Source organism: Garra rufa, chromosome 9 (assembly GCF_049309525.1).
Source record: "Garra rufa chromosome 9, GarRuf1.0, whole genome shotgun sequence".
Taxonomy (NCBI): domain Eukaryota; kingdom Metazoa; phylum Chordata; class Actinopteri; order Cypriniformes; family Cyprinidae; genus Garra; species Garra rufa.
This window is the reverse complement of record NC_133369.1, coordinates 28,256,872-28,271,438: the sequence shown is the minus strand read 5'-3', so window position 1 is coordinate 28,271,438 and position 14,567 is coordinate 28,256,872. Positions and strand designations below refer to the sequence as shown.

Below are 14,567 nucleotides of genomic sequence, written 5' to 3'. Positions count from 1 at the left end.
GTTTTTGATGTGCATGAAGCCTCCTGCTATTTAAAGACTGTTAGGTAAAGTACTGCTATTCTGTTACTTTTGATTGGTTCTCTTGTTTGAATTTGCAGTGCACCACATCTGCCAGTTACATTAATCTGCATTGCTGCTGAAAGCTTTAGGCTACAACCTGAGAGTTGATTAAGAGATTACCAGTTGAAAACATTCATTAGCAATATAGTAAAGTAACCTTCACAACACCGGTAATAATGCAGTACATATGACACATGAGTCACATTGCATTTGAGGACATTTCAAACCTGTTCTCCCACGGCGGTGCACGTGACCCGATACGCATGTCGAGGTGGCCTTGCTTCGGTCGTCCTCAATGACTCCATGGTAACACCCCCCTCTGGCTGTACCTTGACGTCACTAAAGAAACGGAAGGGAGCTGGGGGCCAGGGCTGAGGCCCCCCCTCGAATATAACCACACGAGATGATCCCAAAGAGAGAAGAACTTTAGACACAAGAGACTGAGCCAAAGAAGGAGAGAACAATGTCACTGAAAGGCTAAATGGAGTACAAAGCTCACGATAATGTCCTTGTTCAAGTTGTTGCTGTCTTTCATTAGTGTGTGACTGACAAAAGCAAAGCACTGATCCATCACATTGTCCTGTTAAACTCCCATGAGCGTGCTTGGCAGCGTTTGCCCTGGACCGGAGCGCTACGCTGCTCTCTATGTCCCTGACATGCTACAGAGTCATACATCAGTGATCAGGAGCACTCAGTTTCACATTAATCTTCTGCTACTCCCAAACAGTTCATTATCTTAATAAATAGCCACCATAGGACTGATAAATCACCCTTTATACAGTCATGACACTTACCACAAATCATACGCGCACACACATACAGTTGTGCACAGGCACACACAGAGAAACGGCATACTTTGAGAGGACTGTAGGCCACCAGTGTTGTCGTCTCGCTGATGTTGCATCCCTCTGTTTCCACTGTGATGGTAACAACAGCGTGACCCTGTGAAACAGCCTTCATACGGACCCCTCCACAGAATCCAGCACCTGGAGACGGAGATCCTTAGAGAGACAAGGAGACAGAAATGTAGAAAAATGAAAGGGAATATTCATGTGATTCATACGAGGGTCAGAAATTAACTTTTCCATTAAGGTGCAATATTTGCTGGCTGGAATTGATTTCCAGGGGCAATTTTTACATTCATGAGGGCAACTTTTCAAATCACCTTATTATAAAAACCATACTATGTTGTCTTTAATGTCAAATACTTAAATGTACCCAATTACCCAATAATTTAAACTGTTGTCAATAACAATAGACTGTTTAAAATTGTATCTAAATTAGTTCTAAAGGAGTTCATAGGGCTGCAATATTTTGCCCAAAAATCATTACTGTAGATTATTGCTTTGTATTGTAATAATAATTATTTATATCAACATAGAAAACAATATAAAATGTTGTTTTGTTTTGGGCACGTCGCATTGGCTTCATAGACAAACATGTCGGCCCATACGTTAGCCTAGTCTAGCACAAGGTATGCAAAAACTAACTTTCTGGGAATCTTAGAATAACGTTAGAATAATGTTCTACAAACCAAAAACGAATGTTCTGGGAACCAGAAACTAATGTTCTGGGAATGGTATATTATTGTTAGGGGAATGTTAGAATAATGTTCTAAAAACCAAAAACGAACTTTCTGGGAACCAAAAACTAACATTTTGGGAACATTAGAATAATGTTCTACAAACCAAAAAAGAACATTCTGGGAACCAAAAACTAATGTTCTGGCAATGTTATATTAACGTTAGGGGAACGTTAGATTCATTAGTAACATTCTAAAAACCAAAAACTAACATTCTGGGAACCAATAACTAATGTTCTGGGAACGTTATATTAACATTAGGGAAACATTAGAATAACATTCTAAAAACCAAAAACTTTTTGGGAACCAAAAACTAACATTCTGGGAACATTGTATTAACATTAGGGGAACGTTAGAATAACGTTTCAAAAAACAAAAATGAACTTTTTAGAAACATTCAAATAATGTTAAAAAAATGTTCTACAAACCAAAAAAGAACATTCTGGGAACAAAAAAAACTAATGTTCTGGCAACGTTATAGTAATGTTAGGAGAACGTTAGAATAATGTTCTGAAAAACCAAAAACTAATGTTCTGGAAACCAACAACTAATGTTCTGGCAACGTTATATTAACGTTAGGGGAGCGTTTAGAATAACATTTTAAAAACCAAAAACTAACGTTCTGGGAATCAAAAACTAACGTTCTAGAAACGTTATATTAACATTATAGGAACGCTAGAATAACAATAATAATAATTATAATAATTATTTAAATAAATAATAATATTAAATTAATATATCATTATTTTATTTATAAATAATTATACATTTATAATGGAAAGATGTTTAACATTTCTGGTCTCCGGTGTTTCTAGTCAAATTAACGAATTAATTCTTAAACCTTCATTTAATTTAATTAATTATTAAATAATACAAATTATAATTCTTTTATAAAAAACTATATTATAGCATGTCATTATTTTATTTATAAATAATTATAAATTTATAATGGAAAGATGCTTTACATTTTCAGTCTCTGGTGTTTCTAGTCAAATGAACGAATTTAATTCTTAACCCTTCATTTATGTAATGAATTTAATTAAATTATTAAATTAATTGAATTCTTAACTCTGCACACATTTTAATAGTTAGTTATAGTTAAAAAGTTTCAGTTTAATTAATTCAGTTGATCTTTATGCCCCATTTTAACATAGATTTCTTTGGAGACCGGAACATGAGAGCATCCAAACGGAAGTTCATCATCTCATCTGTTACTCAGGAAAAAAAAAACTATAAAGAGGTTATCTGAGCTGGTAATTTGTGATATTGGTTATAATTCTTATTCTGATATAACCTAACGTTTTATTCTAGCAACATTTGCTAGGATTCACATTTAAGTGGTAGCTTCACGCGCCGGACAGCTGTGCAAGTTATCGGTACATAAATCCTCTGTCAAACACAAACATGCATACACTCCATCAACTTGATGTTTATGGGCTAATGTACTAACCGGATTACACAGAGAGAGCGCGTATTGATTTTCCCAGTGCTTTAAATTAAAGCAGGAGAAATGAACTAATTAATCCTATTTTAATTTGTGCGTGCAGTGGGGAGGAAGTCCTAAATAAGAGAGGGGGGAAAAGAGAGAAAGAGAGCAGGAAGGGGCTCTCTGTGTGTGACTGGGAGTAGATCACTTCTCTCTCATGTTCAATATGCCCTGAGGTAAACAATTAGAGTAGGCGGATGAATGAAAGTGTCATCAGAGAAACAGAATATCGAAAGAACCGGTGGAGCGTAAATGGATGGACTAAGTACGATCGCAGAGATGGAGAGGGTGAAGATGCTGCACCTGACATGTGTGTGAAGATGCCGGCAGGTTCAGTGTGGACGTGTAGAGAGAGCTGAGAGCAGTCTGTGACTAACACAAGATTTCTATCCTCCAGTAGAGACTCTTCACATTGACAATTGTGTGTATCGGCGAACAAGTTTTCCTGAGAATGTTCACTGATGCTCCTGTGAGTGTACGAATGCTTATCAAAGACATAATTTGTCTGAGAGCAAATATTTGGTGGGTCCTGAATGCCCCAGAGAGCAAAGGGAATCTCTATCTAGTCCCCCACACGACAATCACCCCTCTGGGGAATCAGTTGAAACCGGACAGGCCTCACAACCATCACCTGTACACACACAGTGAAAGAAATATATGAGAATTTATAGCCTACACTACCAGTCAAATGTTTTGGAACAGATTTGTAATGTTTTTTACAGAAATCTCTTCTGCTCACCAAGCCTGCATTTATTTGATCAAAAATACAGCAAAAACAGTAACATTGTGAAATATTTGTACTAATTAAAATAACTGCTTTCTATTTGACTAATATAAAATAAAATTTCAATTATTTCTGTGATCCAAGCTAAATTTTCAGCATCATTACTCCAGTCTTCAGTGTCACATGATCCTTCAGAAATCATTCTAATATGCTAATTTGCTGTTTAAGAAAAAAAAAATTATTATCAATATTTAAAACAGTTGAGTACATTTTTTCAGGATTCTTAAAAATAGAAAGATCCACAGATCAGCATTTATCTGAAATAAAAAGCTTTTGTAACATTATTCACTATACCATTAAAAAAATCTGTATAATTATTTATTTTTTGGGGAAAGAAATTCTAGAAATGAATACTTTTATTTAGCAAGGATGCTTTAAATTGATCAAAAGTGATGATAAAGACATTTATAACACAAGGAATTTCTATTTCAGATAAATGCTGTTCTTCTGAACTTTATATTCATCAAAGAAACCTGAAAAAAAAACTCAGCTGTTTTCAACATAATAATAATAATAATAATAATAATAATAATAATAATAATAATAATAAATGTTTTTGAGCAGCAAATCAGAATATTAGAATGATTTCTGAAGGATCATGTGACTGGAGTAATGATGCTAAAAATTTAGCTATGAAATCACAGGAACAAATTACATTTTAAAATATATTCAAATAGAAAGCAGTTATTTTAAATAGTAAAACTATTCAAAATTTTACTGTTTTTGCTGCACTTTTGATCAAATAAATGCAGGCTTGGTGAGCAGAAGAGACAAAAAATCATTCAAAATCTTACTTTTCAAAAACTTTTGACTGGTATATACATGATAGTGTGTGCAAATTTTACCTTCCTGACTGCTTTGTGCAGGACGTTTTTAGAATCTGAAACCTGAATCTCTGAATCCCCTTTTACTGTAACTGTGGCAATTTCTCTGTCAGACACTTCCCACGTTACAGAGCCACTTCCTCCTTCCACCTGGAAACACAAATTCTGTTATAGCAAACATTTATTATGCTTCAAAATATGTACATTACAATATTGATTTTAACGTCACCTGAATATTGTGCTGGTACAGCTTATTTTGGGGTTGCCATGGAAATGCAATCACAGAGGGCTGAAGAGTAAGAGGGTTGTAGATTTCCACTTCCTGTCGCACTCGGATTGGTGAGATGACAGGCCAGTATTCACCATCCTGTTACACAGGTGTTGTCAAAAATAAAATAAAATAAAATAAAATAAAATAAAATAAAATAAAATAATTACTGTTTTATTATACAGTTGAGGTCAAAAGTTTACATACACCTTGCAGAATCTGCAAAATGTTAATTATTTTAGCAAAATAAAATAGATCATACGAAACGCATATTATTTTTTATTTAGTACTGGCCTGAATATTTAACATTAAAGATGTATACATAGTCCACAAGAGAAAAAAAAGTTGAATTTATAAAAATTACCCTTTTTAAAAGTTTACACACGTTTGATTCTTAAAGGAACACTCCATTTTTTTTGGAAATAGGCTCATTCTCCAACTCCTCCCGAGTTAATAAGTTGAGTTTTACCGTTTTGAAATCCATTCAGCCGTTCTCCTGTTCTGGCGATATCACTTTTAGCATAGCTTAGCATAGATCATTGAATCCTATTAGATCAATAGCATCGTGTTCAAAAATGACCAACGAGTTTCGATATTTGTCCTATTTAAAACTTGTGAAAAAAAAGTGGAGTGTTCCTTTAATACTGTGTTGTTATCTGAATGATCCACTTCTGTGTTCTTTTTGTTTAGTGATATTTGTTCATGAGTCCCTTGTTTGTCCTGAACAGTTAAACTGCCTGCTGTTCTTCAGAAAAATCCTTCAGGTCTCTTGGTTTTTCAGCATTTTTGTGTACATGAACCCTTTCCAACAATGACTATATGATTTTAAGATCCATATCCAACTGAGGAACTCATATGCAACTATTACACAAGGTTCAAACGCTCACTGATGCTTCAGAAGGAAAAACAATGCATTAAGAGCTAGGGGTGTAAACTTTTGAACAGAATGAAGATGTGTACATTTTTCTTATTTTTCCTAAATATCATATCCCCCAGGACCTTAATGCATTGTGTTTCCTTCTGAAGCATCAGTGATCTTCATTTCCATGTCAGTCTTCAATGTGGATTCACTAGAGTACCACAAGGTCGATTTTAACAATGTCAATACTACCTTTCTGGGTCTTGAACATGGTAGTTGCGTTGCATAGTAGCTCAATTTGTGTTCCAAATGGGTTTGGAACAACATGAGGGTAATTAAGGAAAGACTTTTCATTTTTGTGTGAACTATCCCTTTAAATAACTACATTTACAAGAATATAACAGAACATGTTACTGACACTCAAGGTAAATACTTTCGCTTTAAGAAATCTGGGAAATCCTAAACTGATGTAGCCGATGCTAATCAGCTCAATAGCCAGTCAAACTACTAAGCAGCACCACAGCGTTCACCGTGAAGGTCTGACAGGAAAATTTACACCTGCCCAAAGGATGATTTCCCTTGGAGGCAGTTTTTTGTCCCATTAATCTAATGGATGATCCTTATAAGCGAGCATGGATCGACAGGAAGTTGCGGACCGAAACTAATGAGTAACGTTTCCCCCGGAGCTCATCTTACAGAACCATAACGCCTGCATGACGACCGGATAAAAACTGCCCCCCACTAAGATGCGTTTCATCTTCTGCCACCGCAGTGCCTCCCGCAGATGAAACACGCTGTCTTTCCCTTTTTAAACAATGGGTTTCCCAACACACCCCATGCCTCTCTTTACACTTCACACTGTGTGTGTCCTCATTTCCTGCTCGCTGTGTTATCATGCCCCCTCAGGTGGGGCTCCCCTCTAGATCTGCAAACAGCTTGTGCCATTTACTCCAATAAGAATGAACTTCACTTTTGCAAAATAACCTACTGAACCCCTCAAACTGAGCGATGAACTGAACCAAACCCCAGAAGTAGGATACTTGACATGTTATGTTACTGATGACATTGGTTTTGTGTAATTAAACCCATGGGCCAACAGGGAACAAAGACCAGCAGAAAAATAATGGTTTCAGTAAAACCATTTTATAGGGTTCTGGCAATACAGTAAACATTTATATTGAAGTCTATGCAAAAGTATAACTAGCTCACTGACAACAAATAGACCATTCGCTAAGCTTTATCTTCCATAATGACTGTTACTTTGTCAGACAAGCTTTGCAGAACATCCCCCAGGAATGAAGTGAAGATGCATGTCAAAAACATAAGGAATAGTATTATTCCATGGACTGGAAGGATGTGAGATATTGTTAAGCATTTTAATCTGGCTTTATTCTTTAAAAGGTGACCGTGGACCACAAAACCAGTCATAAGTAGCACGGCTATATTTGTAGCAATAGCCAACAATACATTGTATGGGTCAAAATGATTGATTTTTCTTTTATGCCAAAAACCATTAGAATATTAAGTAAAGATCATGTTCCCTATCAGTCGGTCTCTTCGACGTCTCGTCGAGACCGACAAATTGGGATATCGCCTGGATAGACCAATCTACTTCGTGTGTGTACAAACGAGCCAATGAATATTGGCATGCATGATTGCAGCCAGCTGCGGCTCATCACAGCCTGAGCATATAATGCGCAGCAGGTGCATGCATCATCAAGCTTTTGCTTCGGAGCTGGACCATTTCTACAGTGGGACGAGTCAGAAGCACACCTTCTCTTCAAACCTCCTTTTTCTTTTGTGTTGGCGGCACGGCGCTTCAGCGGCGTGGTCTTCCGTGTCGAGTGGAAACACACAGCTTTTTCACCACCTACCTTCTGTGTTGCTGCGGCCATCTCCCCTGTGCGCCTCAGCACTAAAAGAGCAAATTCCTAAGAGAGTGAATATCTAAAGGAGCTCCACGGGTGAGCGTCTTTGTAAAGACGAGGCAACATGCCTTTCTCCCCGTGCGTTTCTGGATGTGGCCGTTTCCTGGCGCCGGGTGATGGCCACGCACACTGCCTCACGTGTCTGGGCACTCAACACGCTGAGGCAGCGTTCGTGGATCATGTCATGTCATGTCCCCATTGTGGGAAGATGACCATCACGGAGTTGTGGACCAGACTCCGCTTCCTGCAAAGGGGCGGGGTTCCAGTCCCTCTGCCCAGATCGAGCGTTCCCCCAGGCAAACGCCGGGGGGGCGTTACCTCTGGAAGCAGGGGGCTGCCCGGTCTGACGGTGACGGTGAGGAATTCCCCGCCACTTCCATCAGCGGGGGTTCCTCCTTCCACCGACGCTCCGTCGCCACCGGAGCTTTCAAGGGAACGGGTTGGACCTTCCTTAGGGCTACCACCCGTTACCTTTGGGGCTCCCCCCGACGAACAGATGTCGGTCGCGGCATCGGAGGGAGAGCCAGACTTCTCTGGGGAGGATGACGGCACACTGTCGTCCGCTGGGCGGTCAGCGGTGCCGGATACCGACCCGGAGATGATGGCTATGCTTGCCCGGGCCGCCGAGAGGGTAGGGCTTGAATGGAACCCTCCATCACGTCCCGATCCCTCCCGGCTGGATGATTGGTATCTCGGGGTGGCCCGCGCTGGTTCTCAGCGTCCCACCCCGGTGCCCTTCTTCCCGGGGGTGCATGAAGAGCTCACCCGAACGTGGACGGCACCTTTTACTGCCCGAAACCGCTCGAGTGGGACTTCCTCCCTCACCACCCTTGATGGTGGACCAGCGCGGGGCTACACGGCGGTCCCGCCGGTGGAGCGTGCGGTCGCGATGCAACTGTGTCCGGGCGCCGCTTCCACTTGGCGGGGCAACAACCCGTCGCTCCCTTCCCGGGCCTGTAGGCACTCGTCGGCTCTGATCGGCAGTGCCTATGCGGCCTGCGGCTCCGCTGGTTCCGCCCTACACGCTATGACGTTACTACAGGTACATCAGGCTCAGGCACTGAAAGACCTGTACGAGGGTGGTCACGACCCAGAAGTTCTCCGTGAACTTCGCATCGCCACGGACCTCGCGCTACGTGCGACGAAGGTGACCGCACAGTCTCTGGGTCGTGCCATGTCCACCATGGTGGTCCAGGAACGCCATCTCTGGCTGTGTCTGGCTGATATGAGGGACTGTGATAAGACCAGGTTCCTCGACGCCCCGGTGTCCCAGACCGGCCTCTTCGGCGACGCAGTGGAGAGCTTCGCCCAGCAGTTCTCCGCCGCCAAGAAGCAGACTGAGGCCATCAGTCACATCCTGCCCCGGCGTGCAGCTGCTGCCTCCACCTGGCCGCCGGCGGCACCTCAGTCTGCTCGTCGCCGAGGACGGCCCTTGGCTTCCGCCTCCGCTCCACAGCAGCCACCGCAGCAGCCTTCACAACGGCGCCGTGGAGCCGGTCGCCGAGCAGCCGCCCAGCCCGTCCAGGCCCCCACAAAGACAAGTGGGAAGCGCAAGAGCAAGAGACCCTGAGACGGGCGACCCAGAGATGAAGGATGCTGCTCTTCGGGAGATGGTGACCGCACCACTCCCTCCCCCGGAGGTGGGCCGGGCGGAGAATCTTTTGTTTGTTTTTTCCCCGCCACCGACCCCAAATACTCGACAAAAGAGCAATTTTCTCTATCTCTGGGTCCCCACAGGGGACTGCGGGGAGAGCGCGGGTCACCCCTGCGCCTCACCCGTCCTCCCCCCTCGCCAGCGAGCGACGATGGGCGGTTCGAGAGTACTGCAAGACGGACTACTCACGCACCATCGGCTCTTGCGCAGGTAAGCGTCTCACACACACAACACACAGACGCTCTGACCCCGCTCCGGTCCGGCAACGAGACACCGAGATGGGGTCCCTGCGCCCCCTATCGCTGCCCCCCCCCCGCGGGTACGTCAGTGGTCCCCCTCGTGCCGCTTGTACACTTTCTGGGAGCCTGGAAAGAGCTTCCCAGCCCATCTTGCTGGCTCCTTCGGACCATCAGACTCGGCTATGCGATTCAGTTCGCCCGGCGCCCTCCCAAATTCAGAGGTGTCCACTTCACCTCAGTCAGGGCCGCAGATGCTCCCATCTTGCGTGCAGAAATCGCAACCTTGCTGGCGAAGGAAGCGATACAGCCGGTCCCTCCAGCCGATATGAGGGCGGGCTTTTACAGCCCGTACTAAATAGTACCCAAGAAAAGCGGCGGGTTACGGCCGATCTTGGATCTGCGCGTCTTGAACCGGGCCCTTCACAAGCTACCGTTCAAAATGCTCACTCAGAAACACATTTTCAGATGTGTCCGTCCCCAAGATTGGTTTGCAGCGATCAACCTGAAGGACGCATACTTTCATGTCTCAATTCTTCCGCGCCACAGACCCTTTCTGCGGTTCGCGTTCGAAGGCAGAGCATATCAGTACACAGTCCTGCCCTTCGGGCTGTCCCTCTCCCCCCGTGTCTTCACGAAGGTCGCGGAGGCGGCCCTTGTTCCCCTCAGAGAACAGGGCATTCGCATTCTCAACTACCTCGACGACTGGCTTATCCTGGCACAGTCTCAGAGTCAGTTATGCGAACACAGGGATCTGGTGCTCACACACCTCAGCCGGTTGGGCCTTCGGGTCAACTGGGAAAAGAGCAAACTCACTCCAACTCAGAGGATCTCTTTTCTCGGTATGGAACTGGACTCGGTCAGTCAGACAGCACGCCTCACACAGGAACGTGCTCAGTCTGTGTTGAACTGCTTGAATACATTCAAGAGCAGGACGGCGGTCCCACTGAAACAGTTTCAGAGGCTCCTGGGGCATATGGCAGCAGCAGCAGCAGTTACACCGCTAGGGCTGCTCCATATGAGACCGCTTCAACACTGGCTTCATGGCCGAGTCCCGAGGAGAGCGTGGCTACGCGGCTCTTACCGGGTTCAAATGACACCGGCCTGCCGCCAAACCTTCATCCTGTGGTCAGACCTCTCGTTCCTACGGGCAGGAGTACCCATGGAACAGGTCTCCAGGCATGCTGTGGTACACACGGATGCCTCTACCACCAGGTGGGGAGCCACGTACGACGGACAGGCAGTTTCAGGGGTTTGGACGGGCCCCCAGCTAACTTGGCACTGCCTCGAGTTGCTTGCAGTACGTCTCGCCCTGCTCCGACTCAAGGGGCCCTTACGAGGCAAGCACGTGCTGGTCCGTACGGACAACATTGCGACCGTTGCGTACATCAACCGCGTACATCATTCATGCTATTCACATTCCCGGGTTGCTCAACCGTGCGGCCGATGAGCTCTCACGAGCTGCGCTTCCCGGAGAGTGGAGACTCCACCCCCAGTCGGTCCAGCTGATTTGGAGACGCTTCGGTGAGACTCAGGTAGATCTGTTCGCCTCCCGGGAGACGTCCCACTGCCAGCTCTTCTTCTCCCTGACCGAAGGAACACTTGGCACGGACGCGCTGGCTTGCAGCTGGCCGCGGGGCCTTCGCAAATATGCGTTTCCCCCAGTGAGCCTTCTTGCACAGACACTGTGCAAGATCAGGGAGGACGAGGAGCAGGTCCTTCTGGTAGCCCCTTATTGGCCCACTCGGACCTGGTTCCAAGAACTTATGCTCCTCGCGACAGCCCCTCCCTGGCAAGTTCCTCTGAGGAAGGATCTACTGACTCAGAGACGGGGCACTCTATGGCACCCGCGTCCAGACCTCTGGAAACTACATGTCTGGTCCCTGGACGGGACGCGGAGGTTCTAAGTGACCTACCCCAAGGAGTAGTTGACACTATTACTTCGGCGCGAGCACAGTCTACCAGACATGTCTACGCCCTAAAATGGAACCTATTCGTTGATTGGTGTTCCTCCCATGGAGAGGACCCCCTAAGATGCCCGATCAGAGCCGTGCTTTCCTTCTTGCAGCAAGGGTTGGAGCATAGGCTGTCCCCCTCAACCCTTAAAGTTTATGTGGCTGCTATTTCCGCTAACCATGACCTCATAGAGGGAAGGTCGGTAGGGAAACACGACCTGGTCACCAGGTTTCTTAGGGGCGCCAGAAGGCTAAATCCTACTAGCCCCCCCTCTGTACCCTCTTGGGACCTGTCTCTAGTGCTTATAGCACTACAGCAGGCTCCCTTTGAGCCTTTGCAGACAGTAGAGCTGAAGTTTATTTCAATGAAAACCCTGCTCCTGCTTGCATTGGCCTCCATCAAGAGGGTAGGAGACCTGCACGCATTTTCGGTCGACGAATCGTGCCTAGAGTTTGGCCCGGCGGATTCCCAGGTAACACTGAGGCCCCGGCCTGGTTATGTGCCCAAGGTTCCCACTACTCCCTTCAGGGACCAAGTGGTGAGCCTGCAAGCGCTGCCCTCGGAGGAGGCAGACCCAGCCCTGGCTTTGCTTTGTCCTGTCCGAGCACTAAGATGCTACGTTGACCGGACGCAAAGCTTCAGGACCTCAGACCAGCTCTTTGTGTGTCATGGAGGCAGGCAGAACGGGAATGCCGTCTCCAAGCAGAGGATGGCTCACTGGATAGTGGATGCCATTACCCTGGCCTATCAGGTTCAGGGTGTGCCCTGCCCCCTCAGGCTGAGAGCACACTCAACTAGGAGTGTTGCATCTTCCTGGGCGTTGGCTCGTGGCGCCTCGCTAAATGACATTTGTAGAGCGGCGGGCTGGGCGACCCCTAACACATTCACGAGGTTCTATAGCCTTCGTGTAGACACAGTCTCCTTCTGTGTTCTCACCTCAAACGGGTAGAGGCACAGAAAGGCCTTGGGTCGGCTTGCTATACTGCTCCAGAGTAACCTGAGAGTAGCTCTGTCGAGTTCCTCCGCTGAGCTTGACAGCCGACGTTGCGGAACGTCAGGCGTCAGGCCCTCACTCGATGAATCCTTCAGAACCAGTAGAGGGCTGGGCTCTACGTAGAGACTTAACTGCATCTCTTATGAATTTCCACATTGCGCCATAGAGGCTGTGTGTTTCCCCGGTAGATCTTCTACCAGTAAATGAGGGATCAATCACCTCCAATCTTCCATATAAACCTGAATTGAGTTATATGTGTATTGCTACGAACCTCCTATCGGAAGGACGTGAGCTCCGCATATTCCCAGTGCTCCAGCTTCACTGAAATGGGTGGTGCTGTGTTATACAGTGACTGGCTCTCCTTGATGCGAGCCCCTGGCCAAGCCAGTAACGGGACCCAGGAGGCCCGCTCAGGACACTGGAAGGGGCAGCAGCCACGGCGCTTTGTTAGGGATCCCAATTCGTCGGTCTCGACGAAACGTCGAAGAGACCGACTGATAGGGAACGTCTCGGTTACGTATTGTAACCCTCGTTCCCTGAAGGAGGGAACGGAGACGTCTCGTCCCGTCGCCACGGCTCCTGTACCACCACTGTACGGCCGGGCCTGTCCCAGCTCCTCAGCGAAATCTTGATGATGCATGCACCTGCTGCGCATTATATGCTCACGCTGTGATCAGCCGCAGCTGGCTGCAATCATGCATGCCAATATTCATTGGCTCGTTTGTACACACACGAAGTAGATTGGTCTATCCAGGCGATATCCCAATTCGTCGGTCTCGACGAGACGTCTCCGTTCCCTCCTTCAGGGAATGAGGGTTACAATACGTAACCGAGACGTTCTATGAAGATACTCTTTTTTTTTCTCAATAGATTTTTTGCACTCTCAGATTCCAGATATTATCCTATCCTATCAAACCAAAGGAAATCAGTGGAAAGCTTATTTATTTTTGCTTTCAGATGATGTATAGATCTAAATTTCTATAAATTGACCCTTATGACTGGTTTTATGGTCCAGGGCCACAAATCATTTGTAACACTACACAATAAAAAGATAAAAACTGTGAAGCTAATCCACAGCATCATACGTTATCCACTGGAACACCACTCTCTCATGAACACAGTTTATAAAGTTTTAAATATGGATATTTAATATCTTACACAAATGCATCAGTTTACTTCAGAAGGCCTATATTAACCCTCTGGAGCCATGTGGAACACTTTTTATAATGGATGAATGCACTTTATTGGACTACAAAATCTCAACAGCCATTTACTGCCATTATAAAGCTTGGAGAATCCAGGACATTTTTTAATATAACTCGGATTGTATTTTTCTGAAAAAAGTCATATACACCTGGCTTGAGGGTGAGTAAATCAAGTGGTCATTTTCATTTTTGGGTTAACTATCCCTTTAAATGAGTCATCGGATGCCCATTTTCCACACGTTGATATGATTCTTTAGGGTCTTAATGAAAAGTCTATAATATACTTTGGTTAAAAATTCTCAATAGTAGTGTAAAAAACAACCTTTTACCTTGTCAAAATCAGTTCTGCAAAAAATCAACTCATTCTGTTGCATTTCCCTTTAAATGCTAATAAGCTCTGATCGCCCTGTCCCTCTCTGCCGTGGGATGACGAGCCATAATGTTTACTTTAGAAGCATTTAGCTGCGAAACTTGCTAACTAGCACATTATTAAGAGAGGCCATTTGCAAAGATGCATAAAAACTTCACTTCTACTGTGGGTGAAGCTGCATTACGAGGGATTCGCACGGACACATATGTAGATCGGGATCGGCGCTTTCCTCAAAAATGAAAGTAACAGTAATCCTAAAGCAACCATAACTTCAGTCGATCAGGCTCAAAAGTTGGGAGTCGGAAGTCACAAGCCGCAGGGTTTAATTTGGTTTTATCTGTGAATGTTTTTTGGACTCAAA

The 14,567-nt window shown here is 45.1% G+C and overlaps 1 pseudogene; it reads right to left on the bottom strand.

Moving 5' to 3' along the window:
* LOC141343202 (nuclear pore membrane glycoprotein 210-like) overlaps positions 1–14,567 on the bottom strand; it is a 59,995-nt pseudogene that overhangs the window by 26,478 nt on the left and 18,950 nt on the right.